Consider the following 16,875-nt stretch of genomic DNA (forward strand, 5'->3'; position numbering starts at 1 on the left):
AGGTGTATTCAATGCATTTTCAACTTATGGTATTTTCAACTGACAATGGGGTTTATTGGGATATAACCCCATTGTAAGTGGAAGATCTATGTGTATGTATATGTTAATATATGTAGTATGTGTGTATATACGTACATGTTTATGTGTGTGTTCTAAAATACATTATATACATTGTCAAAAATCCAGAAATGATAACGGTTAAAACCAGATCAGTAAAATAGTAAAATAGTATTTCGTAAGAACTTTTAGTGCACAAAAGAACAGTTTGTGAACTGGGAGTCTTCAAATCCAAAACAGATGAAGCCCAGAGGCCTGTCATTACAGGATGGCTTGCTTATTAGTGAAAATGATGAAATTACATAACCTTAACAGTAATTGGTTGTTACATGGGGCATTTCTAGATAGCAGGGTATTTGTTAAAAGTGATTATCTTATACCATTTTAGGAAGATATCTTAAGTTTCTTTTATGACTGTCGGAGGCATTTACAAGGAATAACCTAAGTTAAGTTTTGCTTCTGTTTGTGAAATAAGCTCGATTTAGTTTTGCTTATGTGGCTTCAATGGTTTTGTCTGCTTGGGGGATTTTCAATCCTGGGTCTACCTTTTATTTTAGCAATATTATCTTAAAATGAAATTGCAGCATACTATAAATAAGTTTTGCATCTCGCTTTCTTCACTTAATGTATCTTAGAAATCATTTCATATCAATACATAGAATGTTGACTCATTGTTTTTAATTGCTTCATAGAATTTGATTATTGGACTTTAATTTATCTAACCAGTTCTTTGTTGATGGATATGTAGATATTTAGGCTTTTTCAGTTTTTTGCTACTACCGACAATACTATAGTGAATTTACATATATATAGCCCAGATGGGAGTGTGTCATAAGGTTTTGAAGTAGCAACCTGAAAGGACAGGAGGAGATGAGAGAATGTGAGAGAGAACAGAAGTTGTGCAATGTGATGACTGATTGCATACACTAGGTGAAGGAGAGGAAGTTGGTAATGCTGTGTCCTTCCAATCCCTAGCAGAGGGCAGGCGCTTAACAAATAGTTTCTGAAAGCCACCACTGGAATAGCTTAAAACTGTCTAGTATAAATTATGGGTTCTAGGAAACGAACCGTTCTCACACCCACACTTGTTTTGATTTTCATGACTTCTCCCCTTCTGTTTTCCTGGAGGGCTTTGGTTTGACAGTTTACTGACAACCAGTCATCAACTTTTATTGAACAATGCATTTGTGAAGGTTAGGGTTTTTTTTTTTTTTGTATTGTAGATTATGAGCAGGGCAGTGGTTAATAAATAATTGCAAATCTGATTGTCACATGCCAGTGTTCTTAAGCAGAGTGAGTGTTTTATGAGTCAGAACAAACATAATAGTTCAGCTTCCAGTTAATATCAAGGTTAATGATATTTAACAAAATTGAAATTTATAGTAGGTAGTGCTTTTAATCAGTGTTCAGAAATAGATTTACTGTTTTCTCCATCTCTTCATACCAAGGAGTTCTGTCTCTTGTCTCCCTTTAGAAACTTAGATTTGTTTCTTCTCTGAGTTCCCTTAAAATCTTTCCTCCCTAATTAAAGTGTGATTTAAAGGCACAGTAAGATTATAATTAAGCTAGTTTCTGACCCTACATAATATATTCCTAATTTATGATGTGATTTCTCAACATTAGTGATTGATATAGTCACATTACCATAATAACTATGAGGTTTGTGTTTAGGGAAATTTTTAGCTGCCAACCTAAAAATTGTTGAGAGCCTTATTTTATTGTGGCATATGATTCTTTACTTTCAGAAAAAACCTGATTGGTGGTTTAGTATAAACTTCTTGCCTGTATATACCTAAGTCTCTCTCTCTCTGTTTCTTGCTCTCTCTTTTTATACACACACTTTCTTTCTTTCTTTCTTTCTTTCTTTCTTTCTTTCTTTCTTTCTTTCTTTCTTTCTTTCTTTCTTTCTTTCTCTCTTTTCTCTCTCTTTCTCTCTTTCTCTCTTTCTCTTTCTCTCTCTCTTTCTCTTTCTCTCTCTCTTTCTCTCTTTCTTTCTTTCTTTCTTTCTTTCTTTCTTTCTTTCTTTCTTTCTTTCTTTCTTTCTTTCTTTCTTTCTTTCTTTCTTTCTTTCTTTCTTTCTTTCTTTCTTTCTTTCTTTCTTTCTTTCTTTATCTGCTTTTGGCAACAAAGTGTAAAATTTCTACTTGTGTGGTTTTTCTTAACCTCACCTAGTTCTTTTGAGATGATTTGATTTAAATGTGGTGGGCCAGACTAATGTAATTAAAAGTTGTCCTCCAGCAACCTAACAACTCTTTGGCTGCTGTGTAAGTAGAAGTGTAAATGTGAGGGCTTTTATAGGCAAACTTTGTGGTTAAGGACATTTAGTGTTACAAGAAAACGGAAGTAAAGCTTGGAAAGAGAATGAATAAAGAAATAAGATTGCCTTGCCTCTGGCCATATTGGTTAACAAGCTAAGCATTGGGTGTGTTCAGAAGTCTTTATTAACAGCTCAAACAACTCCTTGGGAGGCATTAACAAAAACCCTAGTAAACTGACTTGGGCCTCTTCCCTTATTTTTCCCAGTCCTCCTTTCCTTCCTTCTTTCCTTTAATAGACATTGTCAGGTTGTTTTCATGTAGGTTACACAAATTCCAGCAGTGTAGGGGAAGCGTTTTTCCCACAGTGCCCCTCAACACAGTGCACAATTTCAGTTGCTTTTTGTGAACCTTCCTTAGCTTGATTATATCTTTCCTAAAGTTTGGTGACCAGAACTTCATTATTATTCTGCTCGTAGACCATTAGCTATGGAACCAGCTTTAATGAAATTAATGAGGTTAGAAAAGGAAAATAAGAAAGCTTTTAAACATGATATTTTATATAACGTATAAAAAGATTTTATTTAAAAATATTTCAAGCATGCAAAAGAGTATAAAGAATATTAGAATGAACATTCTTGTACACCACCACCTCACTGTGCCATACTTTATTCTTTTTGCAACATTTGCTTTAAATCCTTTTTTAGACGTGAAACATTACAAATAGATTTGAAACTGCCCATACATCCCTCCCTGATATCATTGACCTCCCTGTTTCCCCAGAAATATCATTCTCAAGTGCATTTTTACTTCTACAATAAATATTTCTGTTTTGCATATTTCAGTGATGCTGTGTATATTCTTCTATGACTTATTTTTTCATCAACATCATGTGTTTTAGATTTGTTCATATTGCTTTGTCACTTATTTAATTGCCTTATAGTTTTATCTGAATATATCATCATTCATTATCCATTCTCCTGTGGATGAGCATTTGGGTTGTTGCCAGCTTTCTATTACTGCACACAATGCTGCAATGAATGTCTCATAATAATATGTCTCTGCCTCTCTTTCAGCATGGGTAAGGATGTGTGTAGTTCCAAGAGCTACTACATCCATCTAGGAGGAAGGAAGACATTGCTGCATCATAGGGAAAGCAGCTCTGGGAAGGTAGTGTGTTGTAAGGGAACAGTTCAGTGTTCCTGAAACAGAAAGATCCTTGGTATTTCTGTATGTGAATTATGCAGTCTTGAAGACCATGAAATGAGTTTGGAGAGGTAAATGGGGTAAAGGACCCAGTATGTTGGGCTAAGGCCTTAGGCTTTAGGGAAGCTTTCAGTGATTTTAAGTGGGGGATTATTTGATCAAGTTTTCATTTTAAAGACATCGTTCTGGTAGGTTATGCAGAGGATAAATAGGTTGGAATGAAGAGCATTTCCATTAGTATCCTTTGTATTGTAAGTAACAGACAGTCAAACACAAATTGGGTTGTATAACAAAGGAAATTATTGACACACATAAGTGGAATGTCTAGAGGTAGGAAGGTAGGTTTGACTCTTCAGATGAATGGTGTCACCAAACAGTATTTTTCCAACTCTGCCTTCCTTGGTGCTCTGCCACTTCCAGGCTTCAAGATGGCTGCTAACAGGTCCTGGAACTATAAATGTCACTGTCTATGTCCAAAGTGAGAAAATAGAGACCTAAAGAGCATCTCAATCAAACCAAAATTCATGCCCAATGGATCAATCACTGGGCCATGGGGATAAAACTGTTCTGATTGGCTAATTCCACCTAAGACCCTTTCCTGAGGCCAAGGGATGATATTACTCCAACCTGGATAGCATAGCTACTACATCACTAGGGAGAAGTGATTCCCCAGAAGACAGCCTCCCCTTAGGCTGTTAGGAAGGTGGAATGGAGAAATGTAGGCTTGTTAGAAACCCAAAAGCTATCTTCTGCAGCAGAGAAGTGGGCAAGCCTGGAGTGAGAGACGTATGTAAAGAGGTGGTGAAACAGTGACGAGATAAGGGGCTTTGGTCACAGAAGTAGGGAGAGACAGGAAGAGGTAGAGTTGAGAAATATGCAGGAAGCAGGACTTGGTGATTTATGATTATGGGGAGGTAAGAGTCATGTATTAATTAGACTAGGCTAAACTACCATAACAAAGAGACCCCAAGATGTAATAGCTTGAATGGTCAAAGTTTATTTCTCTTTTAGGTTTGAAGTTTGTTCTAGGTTGCTGATGGTGGTGGTGAATGGATCTGATTCATCTCTCAGGGATCTCAGTTCATCACACCTGGACCACCTTCAATATGTATCTTCTAAGACTGCTTTGATTATTGTCATTCTAATCCTCAGGAATGGGGAAAGTGCATGAAGGTATGAAGACAGGGGTTTTATGGGGCAGACCCAAAAGTGGCCTCCATCACTTCTGTTCTCATTTCATTGGCGAGAAACTTGTCATAAGACCACTTATAAAGTGCGAGGGGTATGTGGTGTAGGAGAGCATGGACTGTGGTGGCCAGCAGGCTGTCTCTGCTACAGGTGGAAAATGGTGACTTCCATGTTTCTGTCTTGAGCAATCAATGATTGATAGTACTAGCAAATGGGTAGGAGACTACAGGAGGGGGACTTGAAGTGGGGACGAAGGGGAGATGAAGGGTTCGCATTGTGATATCTTGAGTTTGATGTGGTTGTGGGACATACAGGTGGAAATATATAATTGACAAATGGCTATATAAGCCTGGTTTTCATGAAGGGTGGTCAGGATTAGAGATACAGATTGGAGAGTTGTCTATTAAGTGGCTGATTCTTTTTTAAATTTATTTTTATTGAAGTATAGTTTATTTACAATATGTTAGTTTCAGGTGTACAGCAAAGTGATTCAGTTATACACACACATATATATTCTTTTTCATATTCTTTTCCATTACATGTTATTACAAGATATTGAATATAGTTCCCTGTGCTATACAGTAGGACCTTGTTGTCTATTTATTCTATATATAGTAGTGTGTATCTGTTAATCCCAGACTCCCTCTCTCCTTTCCCCTTTGGTACTAACCATAAGGTTGTTTTCTGTCTGTGGGTTAAATGGCTGATTCTCGGGTAATTTTATTTAAAAGCTTTACTTGGTACTCACCTCAAAGCTCATCTGCCTCTTTTCTGCTGCCCACTCCTTCAGTCATGTGATATTTTAAGGCAGTTTATTCCTAACCAGTTTGACAGCTTAGTTCTTGAAAAAGCTAAATGTATTCTTTAAATCTGGAGATGTCTCCCTGTAACAGATTGTTTATAAAAATGTCAAAATAATATCAGTGCTAGCGTGATGACTAGGGGATCCCATTGTTAGCATGACTCCAACTAGATAAGTGCTTTATAATCACTGCCTTTGATTGCCTGTCTTTAATTCAGCTCTCTATGCTTGACAGAACAATTAAGATTTTAAACAAATTATCTACGGGTTGCCCCTTATTCAAATGCTTGTTTATGTAGTTGTGTATGATTTTTCTTTAGAGAAACTATGTTCTCATTCTTCTAATAAATTGTGAGTGATAGTAATTCCCATGTTCCTAGATTTGTCATTGAGTTGAAGAATTTTCCATGTTGGGGCTGGGACTCACAGTTGTCAAGGTTATCTCTACTGCACCCCTTATGGTATGGACTGTGTTACTAGAAAACTCCTTCAAAAAGAGGAAATATTGTTGCAATTTATCTTCTTGGCTTTGACAAATACTTGTTTTGGAATTAAAGAACTGTAGTGTGTTTTCCAGGCATTTTCACACCTATTCTGTTGCATGAATTTTCAGTGTTAAAAGGAGTCTTAGAGATTTTGCCCTTTCTCATTGTGGTGACCCCTACTATAACCATTCAAATAATCCTGTAGGTTCTACTTGGACACTTTCAGTATCAGACAGCTCAATACTTTTCTAAGAAGATTGTTTCTGTGATGGAGAAACCTTAAGGGTTTTTTTTGTTTTGTTTTGTTTTTTTTTTGGTTGAGCTCAAATCTGCCTGCTTCTAATTCTGCTCATTAGCTCTAGAGTAGCAGATGTCAGCTCTTTTGTACTATGGTATTTGAGCCTTAGGGAAGTTACTGTCTGATTTACTGGAGACTTACGAGGTATGGGAACATAGATAATGTAAGTGAGTATACATATAACTACACTTCTGGACCATTTGAGAAAACACTGAAGTGTAAATGAGGAAGAATGAGTATCTTGGTGCTATTGGCCCCTTACTAGTTAATATAAAAATAAATCACTTTCAAAATCCACACTTTCAGCATTATAAATAACAAACCATTTGCTACCCATCTCCAGAGAAAAATAGTAGAGTCCATCAAACATTTGAAGACAACTCTAATATCCATCCTTAGTCTCCCTGCTGTGGATCATCCATGCCTTTTTATCCCTTCCATTTCTCGTAACTTCTTTTTTCTAGGCTTTCACTGTCCTATTCACTCCCGTTTGGACAAATGCTATCAGTGTCTTTCTTCAAGTGCAACATCTCCAGAATTCAACATGATATTCCAAATATGGTTTGGTGCTAGTGCAGTGTCTAGTGGCGAGTCTAGAGGCCTTTGTGGCTCAGGAGGTCTGCTGACAGGTGGGGCTGTGCTCCCACCCTGTATGTTGTTTGGCCTGAGGCTTCCCTACAGGCTGTTGGGTGGGGCTGGGTCTTGGTGCTAGTGATCCAATCAAGATGTCAGCCTCCAGGAAAGCTCATGTAGATGAACACTCCCAGAATGTCTGTGACCAGCTTTTATGTCCCCTGGGTGAGCTGCAGCCATCCCCTACCTCCCCAGGAGACCTTCCAAAACCAGCAGGTAGGTCTGACCCAGGTTCCTATGCAATCACTGCCTCTGCCCTTGGAGCTGGCGCACACGAGATTCTGTGTGTGCTTCCCAAGAGAGTGAAGTCTCTGTTTCCCCCAGTCCTGTGGGGTCCTGGAGTTAAGCCCCGCTGACCTTCAAAACCAGATGTCCTGGGTTCTCCTCCTCCCAGTGCTGGAACCCCGACGTGGGGCTCAGAACTCTCAGTCCTGTGTGAGAGCCTCTGTGACTTAATTATTTTTCAGCTTATGGGTCACCCATGGTGGGGCTGGGGAGTGGGAAGGGAATGGGGGCTGATTATATCACGAGCATGCCTCTCCTACTGTCCTGCTGTGGTTCCCTCTTTATGTTTTCAGTTGAAAAATATCTTTTTTTGTTAGGTTCCAGTCTTTTTTCCAATGGTTGTTTAGCAATCAGTTGTGGTTTTGTTGTAGTCACGAGGAGAGGTGAGCTCGTGGTCCTACTGCTCCACCATCTTGGCCCGAAAACCCCAAATATGGTCTGTATAACGCATGGCTCATTGCTTGGTGGGAAGAGTATGTTCTAGAGCACTGGAAGATTGGGGAATAAGATTGTGGAAATAAGAATATTTTTCTCAGCTATTAAATGTTAGATGCAAAGAAATCAAGGGGGGGTGTGTGTGTGTGTACTCTGATCCAAAAAGTGTTTGTTATTAACTGGGACATGTTATTAATCTTTGTGATTTGGATATTGACTAATTACTGCTAATGGCTTTGAATGATCAAATCCATAATAGGGAATAATAGAATTCATAATTATTGTTCTGTTTACATTCTATTGAAAAAAAATAATTTGTTAGTTTCCATTAGATCCTATATATAGGCCACAGGTATTGACAATTCAATATATTCAAATTTTAACAGTTGAATATATTATCTGAAATTGTGTCCTAGTTGTGAAATGCCCTCTCATCTTTCAATATCTCTCTGAGAATGGAAGGCCACTTCAAATGCTATTGCTGCTTTTTCCTGCTCTTTCTCCTAGAAGTGATTTCTTCCTTATTTGAATTCTCTCAGTTCTTCCTCAACACTTGTCCCACCCTATGTTATATTATGGATATTTGTGTATGTGTCTAATCTACTGTAAGAGAATATGGATTTTTAAGAAGATCTAATATGTTTTATTCATCTTTGAATGCCTCAGACAGCCTAACCCCAGTGCCTTGAAACTAGTTGTTCTCAGTAGTCATGGAATGAATGCGTTAATGCAAAAAGGTGAAATATTTAAAGATAAATTAAATGTATTTCTGGCCAGGACTAGGTTTAATTAGAAATAAAAATATGTAATATAAAACAGATAAAAATATATTTGATAATAAGGTGCAAAAACACTCAGGAATTAACTAATTATACTTTTCTGGTGTGGACTGATTTGTTGGGATTGTTAGTATTTGTGGATTAGACTCAATGTATGTTTTGTGATAGAAGAAAAGCAAAATTACGCAGGAAGAATATATTACCAGCATCATCCAGTATAATGTGTATGGAATCCAGCTATTTCAGATTTGCTGATGCCTATTTGGACATTTTAAATAGTGAATTTAAAAACTGACTTTTGCAAACCCATTTGTGCCTGTGGAGTGAGGTATTACTCTGGTGACAGTCACTCTTATTTTACAAATTAATAGCATCTTCTCATCTTGAAGGAGCTAGTACAATTGTTAGGCAAGAAGAAATATCTTTCTTGATCCCACTGATGATAATTTTAAAATATGTTTCATTTTTTGATGTTTACTATGTGCTAAGTCACTGTGAAATAATAGAGAATATACATGTATTGATCTCTGCCTCCAGTCCTTGGAGCAGAACTCCCTGGAACAGAGCTCCTAAGACCCTTGTAATTTCCTAAGTGATAAGAACACTTGGAGCATATTTTGTCCTAATGTTTGGTCCTTGACCCCAGTTCCTGACACAGAGCTCCTAAATCTTTTGGAGTTTCTTGGGTGATAGAAAGTCTTTTGTTCTAATGAGGCAACTGTTGGTGGTCTCCTAGGTAGCTTTAGAATGGGGGCTGGTGGGTTGGTGAACACATCTATGGGCTGGGAAGGTGGTGCACCCCAGCGCCACAGGGACAAAAGCTCCTGAGCTCAGGACCCTTTCAGATCTCACCCTATGTATCTCTTCATCTGACTGTTCATCTACATCCTTTATCATATCCTTTATTACATAGTTAACCAGCAAGTGTAAGTGAGCATTTCACTGATTTCTGTGTGCTGTTCTAGCAAATTTTCAGGAACCCTGAGTTACAGCAGGTCAGTCAAAAGTACAGATAACAACCTGGGACTTGCATTTGGCATCTAAAGCGGGGGCAGTATTATGGGACTGAGCCCTTAGCTTGTGGGATCTGATGCTAATTACTGGTAGGTGGTGTAAGAACTGAACTGAACTGTAGGATCCCCAGCTGATATTGCAGAATTGCTTTGCTGTTTGTGGAAAACCCACATATCTGGTCTCAGAAGTATTGTGAGTGTGAGAGTAAAGGAGAAACACAGGGAGTTTTCCCTATAGCTACCTTGCATTCTCCTGTTTAATCTTTACAAATCTTTATTAATAGTCCAATGAGGTTGTTTTGATAATTATCCTTATTTTGTTTGTGAATGAGAAAATGGAATCAGAGAAGTTAAGTAAATTGTCCATAGTAAGCAGTACGACTAGTATTTGACCCAGAACCCAAACTCTTTTTTTTTAAACTTTTTATTAAAGTGTAGTTGATTTACAATGTTAGTTTCAGGTGTACAGCAAAGTGATTCAGTTATAAATATACATACATATATATTTTTTCAGATTCTTTTCCATTATATGATATTACAAGAAATTGAATATAGTTTCCTGTGCTGTACAGTAGGTCCCAGAACCCAAACTCTTGAACATGATGTTCTCCTCTGCGTTCTCATTAGCAAAGTGATCTACAAATACTCATCCAGCTCTTCATAAGCGCACAGTGATTTTTTAGGCATTGTCATCAAAATAAAGACATATAAAGCAAGAGATATTGAACAAGATTTCTATTCTTATAGAACTTAAAATTTTTCTGGAAGGACTATGGTTCCACATAATGGAATTCTAGTATTATCCACACCAAATGCCAACTGAGTAACACTGGCAGAGTGTTTTAGGAATGGGTTTATAGGAAGGCTTTGGGACAGGCCAGGAAGACTTTAATGGAAGAAGCCATATTTAAGCTAACTCTTGAAGGAAAAGTAGAATTTATATAAGCAGAGATATGGAGGAGGATATTTCAACAGGAGCAGAAGGCGAAAGAGGGACACGACATGAGCCAAACACAGGCTGGGAGATGAAGGCATAGCCCAGGAATCTCATTGCACATTGTCAAAATGATTTTTTTCTGACTTTCATCTTACAAAATAATAATTTAATCATGAATATAAATTATGTGCATTGGAAAAATTATACAAAAAACAACTTTTGTAATTGCAGATGTCAGAAGCAAGGTTTCTTATAGAAACAGTTTATTTGAGGAAAAGAACACTCACTTGAGTTTTCTCAAGTGATGAAAAATGCTACAAATTAGCAAAGAAGAAGATTTGTCATTATCACCCATACTATTTATTGTTGTTTTGTAGCAGCTGTATACATTTTTAATCAGCTTTGAGTATAAGAGATGAGAAAAAACTTGAAAGCCCTTTTCTAAAAGGCATGTGAAAACAATACATGTTTCCCAGCAGGAATAAATGTAATCCTGTTCTCTGAACATAGATCAGATATCACTGAAGGTATACGCAAGGTTGGATAATTGAAAGGACTCACAAGACGCTACTCGCCTAAGGCTTTAAGAAGTGTAAAGGATGCAGCAGGAGAAAGGAAGTGCAAACATAGAGAGTGCCGAGCCTTTCAGGTGCAGCTCCCAAGGGCCCTTTCTCAGTTGCACAGGATGCGCTTCATCTTTTGATTATAAACCACTAAGATATGCATGAGGTACCTTGGCCTCAGAGATGCTGAATCATAAATTTACTCAAGGATCTTTTATACCCTGCTGGTCATATAGTTAAAACCATGCTATGTAACTGGTTAATGAAAGGTATAAAAAAGGGTATTGGGATGATAATTTGGGAAAGGGCTGACTTTTGGAGGGATGGGAATGTGATAGATGGATAGCACCAAAACTGTATGTATAAGATTTTATTCCACTGCTCTGGTGGCTAGGACCTGCTTGTTATATGATTCTCTTTCCTGTTTTGTAAGTCTGAAACATTTTCTGATAAAAAGGTTTGGGTGTGAAGCTTTTCTTCACATTGTATAAAAATAAGCTTACAAGTTAAGAATTCCCTTCACTTTGTCAATTGCAGGAACCTAAGTAACCTCTTCCTGGGTACAGACTTAATGTGACTCAATGTATTTATCTCAATGAGTCAACAGATCCACCTTTCAGAAGGTCTAGAACGTTGAGTAATCAGACAGTTGTGAAAAAGGGAAAACAAGTAATTATGTTGCACGTACCACTGCACTCTTAAAATGACAATGTTTATTCTCATAAACACTTTTTATTACTGTACGGTTTGGACAAAATAGAGCTTTTCGTGGTGGCCTAAATATTAGAAAGACAAGGACAATACTCTGTCTTTTCTCCCCTCACAAACGTGTGTGGGAGGTCAGATCTTTCTTCTAAGTCAGTGATTCTCAACTGGGGACAACTGTGTTCCCCAGGTGACATTTGGCAATATCTAGAGATACTTTTGGTTGTTGGTTGTCACAGGTGGGGAGGTGCTACTAGTATCTCGTGGGCCAGGGATGCCGCTTAACCTCCGGCAGCGCACAGGGCAGCCCCACAACAAAGAATTACCTGATTACAAGTGTCATGGGTCTCGAGGTTGAGAAACTGATCTAAGCTAGAAATTTGTTTTACTTATTTTAACATTTTCCTGATTAGTAATGCCTATGTATTGTGGGAAGTCTGGAAAATACAAAAAGCCCAAAAAGAAATAAATTGCCTATAATCTGATGCCTCCAAAATAACCACTACGTAACATTTTCTTGCAGTGACTCTCACACTTGGCCGTGTCTATGGAGCTTTGAAAAAGCTTGGGGTCCAATCACAGATTTTCTGATTCTAGTCTTTTCTCTGTGTTTATATACTTTTATGTAATCTACTTTAATCCCTTAACAATATTTTCTGAGCATTTTCCGATGCCAGGGGTTGATTAACTACAGCTTCAGGCCAAATCCAACCTGCCACCTGTTTCTGTGCAGCCTGCCAGGTAAGAATGGGTTTTAAATGTTGAAATGGTTGGGGAAAAAATCAAAAGAAGAAGAATATTTTCTGACACATGAAAATTATATGGAATTCAAATTCTGGTGTCCTACGGAAGCTTTGACTGTGATACAGCCATGCCCTTTCATTTATGTAATGTCGGTGGTAGCTTTCATGTTACCATGGCAGAGTTAAGTGGTTGTGACAGCGACCTTAGAGTCCTGAAAAGCCTGTAATATGGACTCTAGAACTATACAGAAAAAGTCTGCCGCCCTCTGTCCTGTGCCACTAGGGGCTTCCATTGTTCTTTCCTCAACTTACAGCATTCTATCCCCTCTTGCTGACCACTTAAGCTATTTAATTTTGGGCTATTATAAATGATTCTTTGAAAAATATCCTAGTTGGCTCACCCATGCATAAGAATGTGATTATTTCTTTAAGAACATTTCCTAGAGGAAATCACTTTGTGAAAGTGTTCACATAGCCAAATTTGTATCCTGATATTTAATCCCAACTTTGTCTCCAGATCAGGAATGTGTCTGAATGTCTGTTTCCCACCCCCTTGCTATCTATGGGTGCTTTACATTTTTGTCTCTGCCAACCTGACCAGTAGTTTTGAGTTGCATCCCTTTGCTTCCTAAAGATGTTGAACATTTTTTCTCCACATGCTTATTGGCCATTTGTGTTTCTTTTGTGCATTGTCCATTTTTAGCTTTTGCCCATTCTCTATTCTGGCTTTTATTATTGTTGCCTCATAAGATTGTTTTTCTTTTAAATTAAGGATAATAACAATTTTTCTGACATGTAAGCTGTTTTCCCCTGGTATTATGTTTAAAGATGTTTTTAATATACAGACATTTTAAAATGTAACTCTTTAAAAAATATTTCCTACCTTTGGTGTCCTTCTTACTTTATTCATTGCATGTTCATTGTGGGTGGATATAAACTGACAGAATGTGTGATGAGAGGTGAAAGGGCATTGAAGGCTGAGAGGATGGCATATGGATGGAAAGATGTGCATCCTGTTTGGAAAAGGGAAGGATTAAGGGAGATTGTGACAGATGTAGGAACCCAATTACAGCCAGCCGTGTGCTGTTGACAAGGAGGTTGAACTTTATCCTCTAAATGTGATTCCTGGGTTATGTGCCTCTGGGATTGTGATGGTGTGAATGCTAAAATGCAGATTTCTAGGCTCTAGCTCAGCTCTACCACTGGAGGGTCAGATGAAGAGTTCTCAGGACCATTAGCTTCACAAAGGCAATTATCCAAACATGTAAACAAGTTCTGCAAGTACCAGCTGTGTTTTACTTATAAGGAAGAAGAATGCAGAGCAGTGGTCCTCAATTTGGTCTGCACATTGAGGTTGGCCCATTTGGGGAGATTTACAAACAGTAATGCTTTGGTTGGCCTGGGATGTCACTTGGAAACTGGGATTTTAAAAATCTCATGTTCAGCAATGTTGAAAATTACCGATAAAGGCCAGTAGTGGTTCTCTAAGTGTGGTCCTTTGACCAGTAGCGTCAGCATCACCTGGGAACTTGTTAGGGATGCAAATTCTAACACCACAGACCTGCTGAGTCAGAAGCCCTGAGGCTGGACTCAGCAATCTGTGTTTAACAGGCCGTCCAGGGAGTTCTGATGTATGCTAAAGATTGAGAGCCACGGCTTAAGAGTGATTGAGGAAGTCACTTCGTGATCCCTTACTTTTTTAGAACCTACCTGCTATTGATAACTGGACCCTTTGGCAATATGGCTCCATTAGTTGGAGGGCACTTGGGAACTAGAGGAAATGAAGACTCTTCATTAAATTCCTTGGTTTGATCTATTGATGTTTGCTTAAGTCTGGTCACTGATGGAGTGCTGACTTGTATATGGTATAGTTACATGTAATTAAGTCATGTAAAGGTTTCAGTTTTAAAATTGTGGTTTGGCCTTTTATTGGGAGGTTTAAAAGTTTTTAGAGTGACATAAAATTAAATTTAAAGAAAAGCACTTTCCATTGGTACCAGAAGGGTTGCTGGAGACAAGGACGCCCTTCCCCATTCCTTCTCCACCAGATCGTTCCTTTCAGCCTGTAAACGTGCCATATAATACCTTCTTCAAGTCTTTCCCATCTTTGTCCTTCCTTTCTTAGTTACACTTATTCACAGCATAGTCTACACTCACCTGCTCTGATGTAGAGGCACACTCAGAAACTCATGATAGAGGCTGGCTTGGGCAGAGCTGCCATTGCTTATATCAAGGGCTTTGGTAAAATAAAGCCAAGTTGGTGTAGGGGGAGTTTGTCAGGTGGCATTTAGGGGTGAATTGTTAAGAGAATAGCCAAGTAGAACACATTAAATTCTGAATAGGCAGAAAAATGTGAGAGCAGTCTGAATTACTGTCTGTAAATAAACCAAGGAGCAGAAAAAGGAGTAATCCATAACAGTATCCTGGCACGGCTACTCCTTTTGAAGTGTTCAGGCTTCCCTGTCAGAGATGTTCACTTAACTTTAAGGCATGGTGCGCCGCCTTCAGTTTTGAACAATCTGACTTGCCCCCACCATACTACTGAACGTTAAGATCTGCTTTCTAACCACCAGATCCATGAGACGTTTTTCAGTCCTTATGTTATCTTGGACTCTCCAATTACATTGAACAATCTTGGCCACTCGTTTATTCTGAAATTAACACATTTATCTCCTCTGCCTCTTTCACTGTAGGCTTAACTTCTACTTACCTTTTAAAACATCATATGACCTTTCTTACTTTTCATAGACTTTGGAGTTGGAAGGGACCTTTGAAATCATCCAGATTTAGTTCAACTTCATTCAAGAGTCCTCTCTGTAGCTGTTCTGATAAGTGATCTTCCAGACTTGATTGAACTTCATTCTTTCCAAGGCAGCCTGCTCAATGTTTGAGCAATTCTAAATGTGAGGTTTGATTCACTGTAACTTCCATGGAATCTTGCCTTTGTCCTCTAAAGAAATATAGAATAAATTTATTCTTTTCTCTAGGTGACAGCTTATCCAGTATTTGAAGATAGCTGTTATATTCTTCAAATTTACTTTTTTCCAAGTTAAACATCTCAATTCCCTCAAATTCCTTAACAGGCCAGAGTCTTCAGACTTGCAGCTATTCTGGATCCTTTCCAGTAGGCCGTGTCCTGATAAACTGGCCCTAATGCTCCTTCAGTCATTGTCTGATCATACCAGACTGCACTGTGGCTGTTCCCTTCCTTGGTTTCAAATTCTATTAGCTTTATGAGCAATTACACCACCTTGTTGGCCTCTGCCGGTTATCAGTTTATTGCCTCTCAGCTCCAAATCCATCCTTCCTTGCCCTGTTTTTAAGAAATAAATAATATACTTTATCTTATAGAGCAGTTTTAGGTTTACAGAATAACTAAACAGAAAGTACAGAGTTCCCATATTTCCACTGTCCCCCTCCACCCAGTTTCCCCTGTTACTGTGATCTCACATTAGTGTGATTTGTTACAGTTGATGAACCAAGACACTAGTAACCATGGTCCATAGTTTACATTAGGGTTCACTTTTTCTGTTGCACATTTCTGTGGGTTTTGACAAATGTGTAATGTCCCATAATCACCATTAAAATATCATACAAAATATTTCACTGCCCTCAAAATCCCCTGTGTGCCACTCATTCATCCCCTTCCTTCTTCCTGCTTGGACCCTGAGAATTCACTGATCTTTTTATTGTCTCTATAGTTTTGCCTTTTCCAGAAAGTCATATAGTTGAAATTCTATAGTACATAGCCTTTTCAGACTGGCTTGTTTCACTTAGTGGCGTGCATTCAAGTTCCTCCATGTCTTTCTGTGGCTTGATACCTCATTTCTTTTTATTGCTAAGTAACATTCCATTGTATAGATGTACCACAGTTTATCCATTTACTTACTGAAGGACACCTTGGTTGCTTCCAAACTTTGGCAATTATGAATAAAGCTTCTATAAACATCTCTGTGAGGTTTTTTGTGTGGACACAACTTTTCAACTCATTTGGGTAACTATCAGGGAATACATTCACCAGATCATATAAAAATATTATGTTTAGTATTAATGTAAATGATGTTGTGTTTTACATTTCAATTTTTAATTATTTATTGCTGATGTATAGGAAAGCAATGGACTTTTCAATATTAACCTTGTATCCTCTATTTTGTTGTAATTGCTTATTAGTTCCAGGAAGTTTTTTTTTTCCCCAGTTCTTTGCAGTTTTCTACATAGGCAATCCTAGTATCTGAGTTCAAAGACAGTTTGCTGTCTTCCTTACCAATATATGTACCTTTTCTTTCCTTTTATTTCCTTATTGCATTAGCTAGGACTTCCTATAATGATGTTGAATAGTGGTGAGAGGATGGCTGCTTTTTAATACTGGAGCTTGATCCTGTTGCAGGGGAACAGAATTTGCCACCCTCAAATGTCTTTTTGGCATGTGGATTGTTTTTAGCTTAAACAATCAAGACTCAGGAAGAAACTTTCACCTTCCCCTAACTGCCT

The sequence above is a fragment of the Vicugna pacos genome, chromosome X (genome assembly GCF_048564905.1).
Source record: "Vicugna pacos chromosome X, VicPac4, whole genome shotgun sequence".
NCBI classification, from domain to species: Eukaryota; Metazoa; Chordata; class Mammalia; order Artiodactyla; family Camelidae; genus Vicugna; species Vicugna pacos.